Source organism: Camelus dromedarius, chromosome 3 (genome assembly GCF_036321535.1).
Source record: "Camelus dromedarius isolate mCamDro1 chromosome 3, mCamDro1.pat, whole genome shotgun sequence".
In the NCBI taxonomy this organism is placed as follows: domain Eukaryota; kingdom Metazoa; phylum Chordata; class Mammalia; order Artiodactyla; family Camelidae; genus Camelus; species Camelus dromedarius.
In genome coordinates, this window is record NC_087438.1 from 59,511,962 (window position 1) to 59,528,712 (window position 16,751).

The 16,751-nt window shown below is 34.5% G+C and overlaps 1 protein-coding gene across 19 annotated transcripts in view; it reads right to left on the reverse strand.

Moving 5' to 3' along the window:
* Nucleotides 1-16,751, reverse strand: part of MEF2C (myocyte enhancer factor 2C) — a 160,419-nt gene that overhangs the window by 98,740 nt on the left and 44,928 nt on the right. For 4 of the 19 annotated variants that reach the window (XM_031447949.2, XM_031447941.2, XM_064482269.1 and 1 more), the window contains one exon: nucleotides 260-307. The exons of the other annotated variants lie outside the window; for them this stretch is intronic. The gene's annotated coding sequence lies outside the window, so the exon portion shown is untranslated. The remainder of the gene's footprint in view (nucleotides 1-259; nucleotides 308-16,751) is intronic. 19 annotated transcript variants of the gene reach the window in all.

Consider the following 16,751-nt stretch of genomic DNA (forward strand, 5'->3'; position numbering starts at 1 on the left):
ACATGACTGGTGTTTGACACAGTTTCTGCAGGACATTGCCCTGACTACTTTCCTGAGAATGTAAACGAATGCACTCTATTTTTATATCTATTCTAACGATAGCTCTCACAGATTATCTGTTGGTTTCTGATGCAGGCTCTCTGTTACAGTCCTCAGAGCAGGTGGATTAGAACATATCTGTTCATGCTAATCATACATTAAAAACTGACGTTAGGATAGAGGACTGGAATGTATGTTACGCATCTCTTAGGACACTAACCTTGATGGAACACACAATTCTTTTTATTACTTCATCAACAGATGTTAACTGCAAAGAAAAAAGAAAATACAGTGGGGTCTTTAGCATACTGATGTTTGGCAACACCTAGAGAAAAAGAGCATGTGCCTTCTTTATGATAGCTAAATACACCCTTGATCAGCTACTCAATAAATAACCGTTCTCCTCAAAAGAGGAAAATTCAAAATCTTTATTACAAAATGCTGATGACTTAGAAAACACCAACCTCACCACTGACTGTCTTCTACAAACTGTCCAACAAATGTATTAAACTTTTAGTGGGTGAAACAGACGCGGGGGTGTTGTATCATGAAATATTTCTCACTGTATTATAGTAATCTCCAATAAGATTTGATGTTAATTTTAGAGCATGCTTCTGCTAAAAAGGGCAAACCCTGCAACAGATTTAGTACAAAGAAGCTGAAAATATCCTGTGGAAAAAAAAAATCTGTAGCAAAATCAGCCAGCCCAAATCCTGCCATTACTCAGCACTGCAGTGACGTGCGGATGTTTGTAGTGGTTTGAGGAGCCAGCAGGGGTGGAAACTCTACGTACTCGACTCCAACATGATTGCAATTGAACCTCATCAAAGTAAGAGCTCATAATTTGTCACAGAAAACAGCCAATTAACATATGTTAGAAAAAGGCTTCATAAAGATAATATATGATTAAAGACCCAGTGCAGCTGCTGAAAATCAAAACTATGCATTTAAAAAAGAAATCTCAGGCTGAGCTTCCGTATGGTTAAACTGATAATGGCTACTGTGATTTTTTTTTTTTTAAAGTAGAAAAATATAATTACAGTGCTTCTCACAAGTTTGGGGTTATGGCAAGGGAGAACTGGGTACTGTGGCACTATTTACTATGCCTTACTTAGTTCTATAAATAGTTGAAGCCCTTGCCAAAACTCTGTAGTTACTTTGTTTTAGTGCTATTTTAAAACACAGACCTTCATTGTGAGCTAAATGGCCTTCAGGATGCACTTTGTAGTTATAGCATTCCTCTCAAAACTGTATCCTCCCTTTATCTGTGTAAAACCCCAGGACAGGGGGACTCTACCCGACTGCCCCGGGGACTGTAAAACCCGCCAGGGCTGTGTAACACACGCTTTTAGTACTTCAGATCTTTTCTCGGGGTTGGTGGTCAGGAAGAGTGACAGTTAAACGTGAGAAGTGAGATTAAAGTGCACGGACGCAGGGCAGAGTTCCTAAAGGACGCAAGGCAGTCTACCTGCCCCAGCTTTGGAGCGGATGAATGATACATTTGCACTGGCTGTATTCCTGTCATAGATTTTAAACTAAACTCTAGCTTGGACCACGTGGGCAATCAAATCCTGGCTAAACTGACATCATCAAAGGCCATGAGCCCAAACTATGATGTTTAATATTACAGAGATCAATGAAAAAGTTTGATTGATATTCACAGGGACGTAAGTGCATCAAGCATAATGCTGGGTGCTATAAACAAAACAAAGAAGGTCTGGTCTTCAAGAAATTGATGTTTTAAAGGGAGAATGAAGCAATAAACAATTGCACTAATATGGTGATTTTTAAATAGAAAAATCCTATAGAGAAAACATCACAGTAGAACAGGCTAGGTAGGGGGTGACTGAACAGGAAAGGGCCGAGGTGGACAATGCATCAGGGAAGGGTAATTTGACAAGATGACATCTGAGGGGAGATGTAAACCATGGATGGAGCAAGGCGGTATCTGGAAGGGAATACTCCAGCACTCTGCCTGTCACTGGTGGGACAAACCTGGCCAACTCAGTTTCCTAAACCTCAGTTTCCTCGGCTATAGAGTGGGAATAATAACACATATATTCTATAACGAGGCTTTGAGGCTCAAATGAAAAGAGAACCACATTCATTTGCAAAAATTCAGTTGGATGCAATTCAGTTTCTTAAATTCACTGTGTAGACTTGTTTTCTTCAATTCATTATTATATACGTTTATGGAAATTGTAAATACTTTGAAACACTGAGAATATATAGTATAACAAAAAAGGTTCCTAAATTTATATTCATTGAATCCAAAGGTGTGTCTTCCCTTGAAATGTGGGTATTTCATTAAAAGCAAGGTCCACTGGTTAAAAGAGTTCGTGGGTATATTAGTTCACTTTGCAATGCTAAATATGGATAGCACCATGAGCAATCTAACAAATACAATGCAAAATTTCTGCAAATGTAAAATACAGATTTATATTTTTAAAACTCTTTAAGAAATAAACAATCTTATAACATTACTAATGTAACGGAGTCATTGTTTTAGGTTGATTTATTTCCTCTCTCATAGGACCCAACTCCCAAGCAATCAGCACAGTTTTGATTAAGCTCTCAGTGATAATCCCAGTGTCTCACCGTATGGGAAAAAATTCACACATCTTTGGACATATGCATCTAATGAGAGTAAGCCATGTAGCCTCAAGCCAAACAGATTAATTTCCAACTTAGAATGAACAGACAAATTGAGTCATCTAGTATTTTTTAAAGTATTTTTAAGAGGAAAAATACAAAATTTGAGAATTATGAATTTTAACAAGTAGGAAATTAGAGAGAAGGACAACTGACACACTAATTTTAAAAGTTATAAAACAGAAATGTCCAATGAAAAACTAGAGTATTTTAAGTAAGGGGGGGGGTCAAAATTTCCTATGCAAGGAAACTTTATTTAAGGAATAATGGGTATACATTTTCAATTCTCTTTCCCCTGTCATTTTTAGGGGGAATGGGATACGTTTGATCCTTTATTCTATCATTTTTTTAAAATGTGCTATTTGGCGAACATTATTTATCCATTTTAAAATATGGTAAGTTGTATAATTTACCACAAAGCCTAAATTGACACTAATCTATTTTCATTATTATTGATCAAATGCTCTGAAAATGAATTAAAAACTTGAAGTTTTTTTTTAAGTCAAGCTGTCTTCTTTCCTTTCCTAAAGGAATCACAGTATAGACATTAATCCTATTAAAAATGAGCATAGTGTTTCATTTTATTCTCAGGGTTAACCAATACTTCACATTACATATGTACCTCCCTCCCTCCCCATCTTGTAAAACGACCTTTGGAGGATGCCTGCCTCCCCTTCCAAAACCCTGTCATAACCACATACAAAGCAGGCACATGAATACCGGTTTCTTCCTTCTATTTCAGGCATTCCCCACTTGATTTTTTTCATTTCATCACCTTTATCTCTTTTTCCACATGTTTAGAACTGAGGGGATATGGAAAGTGAAACTGTCAAAGGGCTAGGAACAGAGGTGTTCTCAGACGAGCAGAACGTTTCCTCTGACTACGCAGGCAGGGCAGGAGAGCACGCGGCGCGGGGCCCGCCGCGGGCCGGGGGAAGCTGCACCCGTCCCGGGCCGAAGGCCTGGCGGGAGGTTCATTATCTCAGCCTGTCTACACACTCTGTCCAGGCTCTTTTCAAGGAAAGCCCAAGTCATCCTTGGCACATGCTACTACATGGAAAGTATTATAGCACTGCCCCTGTGAAGGCCGTGCTACGACAGATCAGAAGTTACCGAGATGGACAGTTTTTCATCCCGGTTCTCCAGAACCAGGGATCTCAAACAGAGCACTCACTGCTGGAAGGATGCTCACGACTCTTCAGAAATCCCAAAGTGGGTTCAGAAGATCACTGGTTCCTAAGGCTGCTAACAAACGATCCCCTCTGCCCTCAAAAAGTCAGAAAATCGAAAAAAAATTGAGGAAAACATTTCTTTGCTGCAGGACTTTTCACTTCTTTAATATACTGGATGACAGAATCTGAAATATCTACAGATTTATCGGGAATATCCTTTAGGAAATGCTAGCTTCAAAGAAAGGAACCTGCTTCTTTCCTCTGACTACTGAATACAAATGCCCCAAATCAAACCTTAGCTCAGTGCCTGGCTCAAGGAAAATATAATAGTATTGTTGAATAATTGATAAAACAACAAACTATTCTTTTAGCTTGACAAAGAAATACAAACATGGTATCAGGTGCAGAAAATTGCTGCTCTTCTAAAGTAAAAATATTAATAAAATATTTAGCTATTAGTGTAATTTGTTTCCAAAGTCCAAAGCACCAAAAAGCAGAAGAGTGCAGTGGAAAGTTCTGGTCAAAATCTGACTCTTGGTTGAGTTCTGCTACCCAGGAGGTGCAGGTCTTTGGGCCACTCAACTCCTCTGAGTCTCATTTTCCTCGGACATATAAAGGGAGCTGGGTTCAATTTCTAAAGACCCCTTTCAAGTTTCTAAGCGGTATAAATTCAATAAAGGTGTAAGACAAAATGAGGTCGGAATGCTTCTCCAAATGATACAGTTCTAGAGAAACAATAAGCTGACAAAAATGTTTAATTGTGTGGTAAATATAATTGCTTAATTTTTTTTTTGCATTGAGAAGTTGATTCACCTGAGACTCAAGCAAAATAAGCAGTTAAGATGAAGGTTACATTATGCATTTTGGACCACAAATTCTATTTAGAAACTTAATAACAATAGCTACAAATTATAAAATACTATGGCACTAAAAAATTTACATATATTGACTTTAATCCTCACAGGAGCCTCCGAGGAAGGCACTATTACAATTTCCATTTTACAGAAAAAAAGGCCAGAGGACAGAGAGGTTACATTACCTGCTCAGGGTCGCACAGCTAGTGCTAGAGCTGTAATTTGAACCCCTGTTAAGTCCAGCCCCAGACTCAGTAATCAAACCACATGCTCTGCTATTTCTCCATGCTGCAAGGTAAAATTCAAAAGAGTACTCTAGGGTTAAAATTCTATGTAGAAAATGTGATGTTCAGAGAGATTTAGTAGAATCCAAAATAATTTTAAAAATCAATTTTCTTTAAAGAATTTAACATTCTCTGATTCTCGATGGCAAACAAAGAGTTTCCTTCACTGTCCTAACAGGAAAAGGAATAAAACTTGAGTCAGATACCTGTCATTAGAATATCAGTATTTACTGGCTAATCAGCACCAATGGGTTTTTCCCCTCCTTTCTACAAATGAATGTGGTTGCTCACAAGTCAAACCAGCTTAATGTACAAGACTCAGCATATATTCATCTCAACTCCTGGTAAAAGCCACCAAAACAGGTGTCTCTCTGAGGATGGGTAAGAAGTCAACTTCATTTATGACAAAGGTGAGAATTATACAGAATATTACAGACACCTTGTCTCCAGGCTTGGGACAGTTATCTTGCTCTCCTTCAAATTAGCCTAGGTAGGTTTCTACCCAGATCTAAGCAAGCCTGGTGTGGCCTGGTAATCATCTCCCCCCGCCTTTCTCCTCTCCTCCTGCTCTTCCTTCTCTTTAAGCTTTTTCTCTTCCTTCTCCTTTATCTCCTCACATCATGGTCCACTGCAATATTCTTCTGAGGGCAGTGGAGTTTCCACTTTAGTATTTTATACAAGTACCTGCTTTTTTAGAATTCTTTGTGTTTGAGACCTCTGGGTATAACTGTAATTGAAGCTCTTTAAATACATTATTTTAGAAGTAATTTTATGGCTATCAGCTCTGTAAGACACACACATAATAAAATATACAAATTAATTATATAAAAACAGTTGACATAATTGGCAATATATTTATGATTGTTGAAGAAAAGTGACATATTTTGGTTTATTATAGAAGTTCACATCATTTTCTTCCCACAATTTACCTCAGCCTTGCTCTGTCAGAGCCTACAGAGTGTGAGGATGTAACAGTTTTGCCTATTTTCAGCATGTATCGGCCTTTTCTCCTACTTTCCTAGGCAGAACACTGTGGTACAGATGTATGCACATATGTACTCATTTATGTATTTACACATGTCTATTGCACCAGTTGATAAGGACTGGGGGTCAGAGTCAAAAACTCCATAAGCAACAATAATATCCAAGCCTGAATTCAATTTGAGATGCTGGGCAAGTGACCGTGCAAAGTGAAAGCTCAAAGTGGCTGCCTACATACCCCCTGTGCTTTGAGAGGGTGCTTGGTAAACAGGAAACCTCTGAGATGTCTAGTTCAGTAAGAAAAGACCTGTTGGCAAGTACTGTTTTTCACAGTGAAGAAACGTCTGGAATAACTTTTACATAGGTGTCACTCATGCCTGTCGGTGGTATTAAGAAAGTTCAGAGAAGTGGAGGGGGGACATGACTTTTAGATGCTAGAAAGGTGGACATGATCATCAAATAACCAGTAACAGACCAAATCATTATTTGGCCACATTCCTGAGGATTCTAACATTCAAAATTATAGAAAAACATTCATCTTTTATAGCATATGAATTGGAAAACAATGAATAATAGCACAATCTCTATCCAGTTCCTTTGGAAAAAAATTAGTTAAGATGAATATTTAATAACTGCCTCTCTAACTTAATATGGAGAATTTCATATTAAATGAAGGGTGGGCTTGGACATTTCACTTGCCTTAAAATGGCTCTTTATGAGAAAAATACATTTTGCTATGTTAGAAAAGAGCAAAAAAGTCTTTCTCTCTCTCTCTCTTTTTTTTTTTTTTTTTTTTTTTTTTTTTTGTAGAAATACGTAGCGATAATACCACTCAGCCAAAGTAAGAGCAGAAATGCCGGACACTAATACTGGTAGGGGTCAGGCAAGGTCACAGCATTTTCCCCTCCTTCAGATAATACCATACCCAAATTATTTCACAAAGATTCCACCTCTCCTATTTTTAAGGCCTTCCGGAAAAGGAGCAGCACAACCTTCCTCAGTAACCTATTTTGATATTTCACAACTCTCACTCTCAGGAAATTCTTACTTATAGCTAATCCCTCACAGAATACTTTATGCCCAGTCCTCTCGTTCTAGCCTTTGTACAGAGAACCGCACTTGGTGATCATGTCTTCACTTCATAAGCTTTAAGGCTGTGGACTGAATTATACCTACTTTCGTTGTCCTTTCCTTGCTTGAGTTTCTATTTTTTCCCCCATCTTTGCAGCTCTTCATTTCAAGTCAGACCCACCTTTAGCTCTGGAGTCCAAAAATACACATAGTACCAAGAAAAGGCTCTTATATACTCATATCAGATATATATTTTAATTATCCACATACTGTATGAATTTTAAAGTAAATGTTTACCTTTTCATTTATTCCAATTTTGCATTTTTTCCCCTGCCAGATTTGCTTCTAGCCAACTCTTTCATATTTTGTATGTAAAGAGTTTATTTTTTTTCTCCCTGGCTTCATGATTTCTGACCACTTTGCCAGTTTACCAAGGTCACGCTGAGTTCTGATCTTGTCTTCCAAGGGCCAAACCTCAAAAACTCTCTTTACACAGGACTCTCTAAATTTAATGAACAAATTATTTATTACACTATTCCTGTAGCTACAATTGGAACTTGTGCAGTCTGGAAAATATTTTCCCAATTTATGGGTGAGGATGTACAGAACAAAATTAAAAGCCTTGGAAAGTTGATATTATATCTACCCCTCCCCCCTTCACACTACAGTGAAGGTTAAAATATTCTCATAGGATCAGCTTTTATACTCACACCCAGGGTGTTACAGGATGTATAAGAAATGTATAACAGATCATTGTGATTTTTCCCTGTATATTTTCAAGTCTGCTAATTAGAGAGTTACTAGTTGTGGTCCCTTGGGTCATCCTTTGTTTTCTTTTAAAAATATCATCAGCGTGATAGATATCTTCTAGTCTTTATTCAAAAGCTCTTAAGAATAGTAGCTGTGGCCCTGCAGTGGCATATGTAACACGAGTTCCTGCTACTAGAATGATCTTAGGCTTTAGCGAGACCTGCCTAAGGGTTCCGTGAAACTTGCTATGTTCCTTAGCATCACTTCATTCCTTAGGTCATTCGTACGTATGTTACATTTCAGGGACGTGGCCAGAACCATGAGGTCATTTTACTGCTTAATAAAGGGAAAAAGCAACGCAAAGAAGCATTTAATTCATTCTTTCATTCAACAAAAATTTTGGAGTAACTACTGCATGCTCCAGGCACTATTCTAAGGGATACATCAAGGAGCAAAACAGACAAAAATCCAAACCCCTGTGGAATTTACAATATTCCTCATATTATCTATATTTACTTTCCCCTTCACATGAAAAATGGGCCACACCTTCTTTCATTGTTGTTTTTGGTTAAACTGAATACATTTGTAAATAGCATACCTTAATTTTGTCTCTCTTTATCAAACTTCAAGCCTTCACTAGTTCTTAGAACTTTTCAATTCCCATATTATTAAAAAATTTTTTTCATAATACTTTTTTATTTCCAGTCCTCATACAGGTCTTTCTTTAGTCAACCAGATACTCTCCTTCCTTCTTAAATGTTTGTGATACAAGGTGAAGCAGTCTTTGACCACCTGTGCAATCCTCCACCCTGTATGCTGAATTATTAAAGAGTACCTTTGAAATACTTCCAAGTCCTCTGAAAACCTGTTTCATTAAATTCATCTTTTTCTACTATTGAATTCTTCAGATCTTTAATTCCTGCTTGTGACTGGACCCTAAAAGGTGTGAATCTTCAGTCAATCAGCAGGTCTGATAAAAATTAAACTAATTAATAAATAATATTGTCTTAGCTTTATTGAAAGAGAAATAAGTTCTAATAAATTTAAAAAGCCATATCATTTTCATGTTTCCCGATTATATGGCTAGGTAATCTGTGACTATAATATTTGGATATTTCTATTATACTAGGATGAGAACAAGTGACCAATGACTCCCCATTTTATAATAAAAGAGTAGGTTAGAAATGGAGTGCAATTACAGACATCAACCATATGGAAAAAATAAACTAAAAGATACACAATAAAAAAAAACCCTTTCCTGAGAATTTATGGATATAGCATCAGAATCCAAAATTACAATAAAGTGGGAGATACTGTGATGGTTCTTTGTCAAAATTTTAGATTTAATTATGTTGGAAAAAATTCTCAGGACGAGAAAACAGTAAGATAAAGGAGAGCACACCTCTTCTGTCTGGCTAGATATGTGCCAATATGCCAGCTCCCTAGGTAAATTTCTCATGTATTTACAAGAACTTAAATATAATAATTTTAAAAAGATGATATCCTGGATTAGGATCTCAATGGTTTTTGAAGGAAAGCAACTTTTCTTTTCTAGCAGCCCCGAAATTAGGATGGGCATCATCCTACAGTGAAGTGTCTGAAGTGGAGACGGCAGGTGCTGACGCTCCCCACAGCCATCTCCTCACAGAGTCCTCTCCTGGAAGGAGAGTATGTGCAGAGAGAGACGTGTCACTGGTGGCAAGCTGGGAGGTACAAAGGGCTGAGGTATTTCGGAAGATCCTAATATCTGCGGTGGTGTTGCCCTGTCTACTTTAATGCTTTTTGTTACCCCATATTTGTTTTTGGATGAAGGGCAAAATGTCTCTAGATTTCTTTTGTGTTTTTCTTTTAGTTTTTTTTTTTTTTCAATCTTGCCACAAAAAGCACTTCTGTTTGCCTTTCGCTAATACTTTAACTGTATTCTATGCTTAAACACCCAGAGACATGTTCCATCATTTAAAATATTTTGTGTCTATGTATTATTTAAATTACATTAAAAAAAATCAAGGTAAACTAATAAATTGTTGGAATTAAGTTAAAAAAGTCTATCTTAAAAATTCTATTGAGACATTGTGCAAAAACCAGACAAATCAATTACTGGGTTGACAGTGTATGCTATACAATCACATTTAAGCTAAATTTTTAGTATTTCTGAATTCAATTTTTGTATTTCATTCAATTTTTTCTAAGACTCAGTTTCTTCACCACCAAATGAGAGGCATTAACTATATGATATACATTTTTTTTTATTTTTATTGAAAGGTTTTATGATCTATTGAAATGAGTATCTATGACTTTCTATAATCTAGAAAATTATCACGTTAGGAGATTCTATTTCAGATTGGAAAAGTGGAGGAAAAAAAGATTTGAAGAATAAAATTTGAAATTTTGGCAACAGAGTCTTAATTTGTGTTTGATTCTTTATTCCTGTGAAACAATTTTTAATCATCCTACTAATAGTGATAGTTATAGTTCATTGAATGAACATGTCCCAGGAATATTATTTCCATGGGAACTTATACCTGGGTAAGCTTGTACTGTCATATCATGGTTCATATTATATTTCTGGTTCAGAAACAAAATTAAGGCCCAGAAAAAATAACTACAAAACATGCCCAACTTTACAACGTAGGTAGTAGCAAAACTGGGTAAAATAACCTGACTCCAGATTCCAAGCTCATATTCCTCTGCGATACTGTCCCATGTGTTGGGGGTCTTACAAAATTCTAAGGAAATATTTTCATCATCTAGTTTTTAAATTTGATATGTCAAAGTCCTAAGTCAGGTGATGGTGAAATACATAAAATCTAATACATTCATGATTTGAGCTTTTATCTAAAAACAAACCTTAAAGTTTGATTCTCTCTAGATTAGAGAAGGGTGTTTCATTTTTTCTCTGACTTTTCCACGTCATCCTTTGAAAACGGATTAAAACATATTGCCATTTGTAGCTTAAACAAAATATACCAAAAATACTAAGTAATTTTAACTTTTTTCTGATTGAAATTATATTTCTTAATGTACTTTTATTACAGTTATTTGAAGAAAATCTCTTTTTCCCCCATGATTAAGATTTTAAATAGTATAGGCTATCGGCAACCATTTACTTATAATTTACAGCTAGGGATAAGGTACTTTTAATTTCCCATTTGTTGTATGCCTTGGAAATGTAAACATAATAAGGAATTCTGATTATATAGATCAACTTGACAGTAAATGGGAACTAGGTGCTGCTAAAGTTTAAATTTATAGGTAAACTGATGAGAAATGCAATAATTGTAATTTATTGTACATGACTTAACTAATAAATTTCTATGTCCTTCTTAGCAAATGATTCTTAAAGATTCTATGTATGAAAACAATTCACCTTGTGCACTTTAAATGACTCACTGATTGGAAGCAGCTTTCTAATACTCTACATACACGTGATACTTAAAAATGTAAATGACCAGTGAATTTGCTTTAATTCCAGAAATTAACCAATCTGGTCCACTTTTAACATTTAAACTAGAATGAACATTACAAATAATGAACATTGAACAGAAACTGCCATATCCTCCAGTGTCAATAGCTCCTATAAATGCTGTTGTCAACAGCTGGTTCAAATTGCCAAAAGACCCCAGAAACAATTCAGGAAGGAATAGTTTTTAAATGGATCCACATTTGTGGAAAAAAATGCTCTTCCTTTATAGTCGTTGTTCATTTCCTGTATTGAAATATGACGTAGAAGAAACTGTAAGAAATTACGACCTGCTTAGAGGCTTTTTACTAAGCCCAGCCTTCATTATGTGAAACTTCTTTATTATACGTATTTTAGTACAGATTATTACTAAATATGGGATTAAAATGGCAGTAGAATGTTTTAATAAGATTACAACTTTACTATGCTCATGATCTTTTCCATTTTTTTTACCTAAATCTTTTATGTGCCACACAGTTTCCTTCTTATGTGACAAACTTATCTGAAGTAGGAAGAAATGAGCAATGATGCACTTGAACTTTCTACTGCAAATTCTACGAAGTTATACAAATACATGTTTTATCTCACATAATCCAAATAAATCCTAAATGGTAATAATAATAATGCTGCTGAGAGTTTTTATAAAATATGTAATAAATTTTTCAACATCAAATTCTCAACATGTATCTTCTCTATATAAGCTTTCTGCTTTTTTTAGAACTTTGGTTATGAGTGGTATAATAAAATTTGACTACAGATTTATACCTATAATAAAAATAAAATAAACTTCAACCCTCTATGAAAGTGCTACCAATATACAGCAGTCCCCCATTATAACAGAAAAATGACAGCAACAATGTTTTGAAGTAAAATATCATTTCAGAGAGCAAAGGGAAAATTAAAAAAAAATTTTCTTTGTTAGAATAAAAGAAAATTAAAGGGTAAAGTTCCAAAGAGAACTCTCTTTGTGCTTAACATGGTAGAAATATCATTCAAATAGTTTATCCCTGCAAGGAGATTACCCATAATGCTGCCAAGGTCACTGCCAAGTTGTATTAATGGCCATGTTCAGTATATGTCAGTCACATGAGTTAGAGCTGCCTTCTTTTTCTTTTTCTACTGCATAATGACCTCCTTCTTAATGCACACTGACAAATTGAGGTGAGTGAATATGTTTTTCCAAAATATAGATGGAAGAGTTCCATTCCTCCACTCTTCCATTTTAATTGTACCAAACATGTAGAATGTAAAGTCTGGCAGGAAAGAGGTTTTAAATATTCTATTCTGAAAATTGAATCATTTTTGAAAATGGCACTTTGAGTCTTAAAGGGAATTATTTGTGGCTGCATTGTGAATTTTCTTTCAAATGTACATTTGCTTACATTGCTGCAAAAGCATAAAATATTTTTTAAGTGTAGGAATGACTTTTTTTAATCTAGAAAATGTCACTGGAACACAGAGTTAGTAACAGAATGATTTAGTGTTCAATAGTTAAGCTCTATTGCAGATTTGTAATTTTCATTTATCAATATTATTCATCATTTACAGAAGAAATGTGAGAGTGTAGGCATATTGGCTTCTGAATACATCTACTGACTAGAGTGTAGCAGACATATTTATGTACTTAGAGTAAAAATAGATTAACACATCTCCTTTACAGGGCTTACATTTAAATAGAATAAATCACACCCTCAAAGAATAAATGATATTCTAGTATGTTATAATAAGACTTGCTTGTAAGAGACATCTCTATTAAAAATTTACCACTTTAGTCCTTGAATACCAATTTAGTCCTGGTCTCTAGATTAGCAATGTATTAAAAATATCTGGGGAATTAGCAATTTCAATTCTCAATTTAATATGAGAACTTGGTGCTGATTTCTTTGTTTCACTTATATACTTTAATTTATCAAAACATTATTGAAATGATTGGGAAAGAAAGAAGACATGAAGAAGCACTCCCCTGCTGACATCAGCTGACCTGAACAATATTTTAAAACTATATTTAGAAAAAGATAAAAAGAGCTGAGCACAGCGACAATTCTCCACGCCAACTTCCTCTATTACCACTTTTCTTTTTTTTTCATTTAGTAACTCATCTATAAAACAACGATTTAAAAAAGAGAGAGAGAGAGAATAATTCAGGATCTCTAGATAGAATTTTAACAGGCTGTTAAGATGCATAATTAGCTATGAGACTAGATCAGATACCAATCTATAGTTTTCACAGGATCACTATTTCTATTTTGTTTATCTCATTTATATTTGCACAATTTTTGGTAATGACTTGGATTCCAAGTATCTTACAAAGGAGCTTCTCAAATTTGAAACTGAATACAAACAACTATTATCTAAATTATAAAAATTAGATTCAAATATAAATGCTTTTATAAAGTACACAAGTGAAAACTGGGAATACACAGAGAGCACACGAATTCCATTCTGCAGTGGGCACAGGGTGATGTAACTAAAATTCATATATAATATTTTAGTTGTGATTTATATTCTTACTATAACAACTTCTACAAAAATCATGTAGAATAATCTGCTATTTAAAAAGCAATTTTATTTCCCCAAAGGCACATAGAAGAGGAGGTACTGGAGAGAATCTGCATGATTTAAAAACATAATAATTATTTGTATTTGAAAGTCCAAACCTACAGTAGCTGAAAGCTATTCAGTAGAAAATAACAAATCTAATTCCAGAAGTTCAGTTGAATGGGTACAACTTTCTTGTTATGTAATATCTCTTACTTTGGAGAGCACTGGATAAACATATGTGGGTGAAAACCATCTCCCTAAGATGAAAATTTGTTTTTTCACAAATTTACATCTTTCTACATAGAAATAATAACAGGCAACATGCTAAGTGCTTTACATATATTATTTAATTCTTGTAATTATTTTAGTCACAATAAGGTAATAAATAGACATATTTTGAAAACTTTAAGTAGTGTAATTTCTCACTCCATGCTGTAAACTAGTTATTTGCAACATGGGTAAGCACATAAAAAAATGTCATGAATTCATTCTCACATACACTGATGAATGGGGCACACTAATGAGAAAAAATAAAGTTTAGATCCTGGTCAGAATTCTGTTTACTAATGACACTGTTCTCTGTGAAAGAGTTGGTCCACCAATCCCCTCTGTCAATGGGCTGGTTATTTAGAGGTATAGATGGTCCATGTGGGAGTATTTTGTTATCTCAGATGGATACAGAAATTCTTCAACGTTGTAAAATATTTCTTAAAAGAATGTTATTGTGCCAAGCACTTTAAAGTACTTCTAATTTACTTGTTTCTAAGTCTGTTAATTTGAAAATAAAAGGCATTCATAAATTCACATGCTTCAACTATCTAAGTCTTAAAAGTCACATATCTAAAAGCCAGATCCACATGATTTTGGCTGTCTATTGAATGCTATGGGAAATCTTTTTTATAAGAATTGTGAAAACTTAAAAAAAAAAAAGGTCATACAGACATAATAAAATGCACTGAAAATGTGTAATATTTGGCTAGGGCAAAATTTTGTCTATGGCTTAATGTAAAAATCTACAAAAGTTTCATCACATTTATCTGTTTGATTTGCGTCTAAATGTTTATTTTAAGTGTTTCAATGGGATTAATGACTGACCACTATTAAAGTTCAGTTTTCTCTGATGTTTCAGGGAGATGAATCTGCAAATTCCTTCAGGAAATTATCTGTTGTTATTTCAAAACTCAGAAAATTCCAGAAATTGGTAAATCTGGTATTTCCTAGTTCTATTTTAAATTTGATAATACAAATGGAAACTATTGAGATTCTACTATAAGAATTAAAAAAAGAACTTCAAAAAGATAAAATCAAATAGTAAAGTTGCCTTTAATGGCTTTAATTTGTGGTATGATGTAGGTAATTATAAAACCTATTTCCTAGATCTTCTCCCACAATAGGCAAAACCTAAAAATGTTTCAATGCAAAATTTCTTGATTGTAAAAATTAAAAAAGGATATTGAATGTTAATCCTTGTTTTGTGTCTAGTGCCCTTCTATTTACATACCTCAACTCATATAATCTTCATAACAAACATCATTGCATCCATTTGACATATGAGGAAACAGACAAAGGGAACTTCTCTTGCCTAAGGTAAGTGGTGACTCTGGGACTGGAACCCACGCAATCTGACTCCGGCGTCTGCCCTTTATGTCATGCTAAAAAGAATCCCAACAACTTAATGAAAAAATGATGGCTGTGTTGATTGCTTTAAGACCACAACATATTAATGGTAACTGCCAAAGCAGGTAAGAGAATGGGGGAACTAAAGAGTTGGAGCAGACCCTAGAAGGCCACTGCTCTTCAGGACCTCCATGATGTCCAGAATACCTTTCATTTTACAATGCAGCAGCATGCAAAACTTCCAGATCTCTGGAAGGAACTCGCTCTGACTGTGATAAGTCCCTTGACATACATACATACTGAGACGTGTACGTATGTATACATATTTGTGTGTGCATATATAACTTACATATCATTAAGAACTTACATATAATGAACTTTTAAATGAAGAATATCTAATGTTTCAATGAAGAGCTTTGTTTTGTTCAATTATTAGAATAATGCCAAGTCTTTGTCTTTCAGTAAACATTCATACATTGTGAAATCCATCAACCTGTCTCACAAGAACCGAATATAGGCTTAGTGAACTTCCTCAGGGAACACCTATCTGATAAAATTTGGCTGATTTTTCTACTAACTTTAAGCTTCTACTTGTTAACATTCTATAAACCACCAATGTTAATTTCACATTCTAACTCACTAGCTAGCTAACTTAAGTTGTAAAATTCAGTATTTAGAAATGTATACTTCTCTATCATATTTTAAAATTAAAATAACTAATGCATTTATACTTATGTGAATAGATCATAATTATTTATCCCAGGTACTTGAAATTATAAAATCTATTTTCAGCATCTCAAAAAGATTAAATGATTCTAACTGTACTAAAATGTACTGCAATAATTATTACTTGAAGCTTTAAATGGAACCAATACAATCAGACTCAACCTGTAGGGGTTTTAGATATCTGGAGTATAAGCAAACTACCAAACTGTGTTTGTATTTTAGGTTACAACATCGTCAAAATGATAAATGGAAATTTAAAAGACTAAAAGTGATGGTATATGGAAATAATTTATGCAGAATTTTCTACATTCCTTGGTAGTATTGTTACAAACAAAAGGTTATTAGTATCTTTTTAGGTAACATGATTCAAACAATTTTAGAACTATATATTCGAGTGTGTCCTCAATATTCATTAGCAACTGAGTCAAACATTATGTTTAAAAAATCACGCCCTTTTATGATATAGCTTTATCTCTTTTATGTGATTAAAACATTAATATAAATCTATTTCTGTTAATAAATATAAGGAAAATACGTATCTAAAAGTACTGGTGGTAGAGATGAAAGTTGAGATAAAGAAATTACAGGAACCACAATGAGAGAA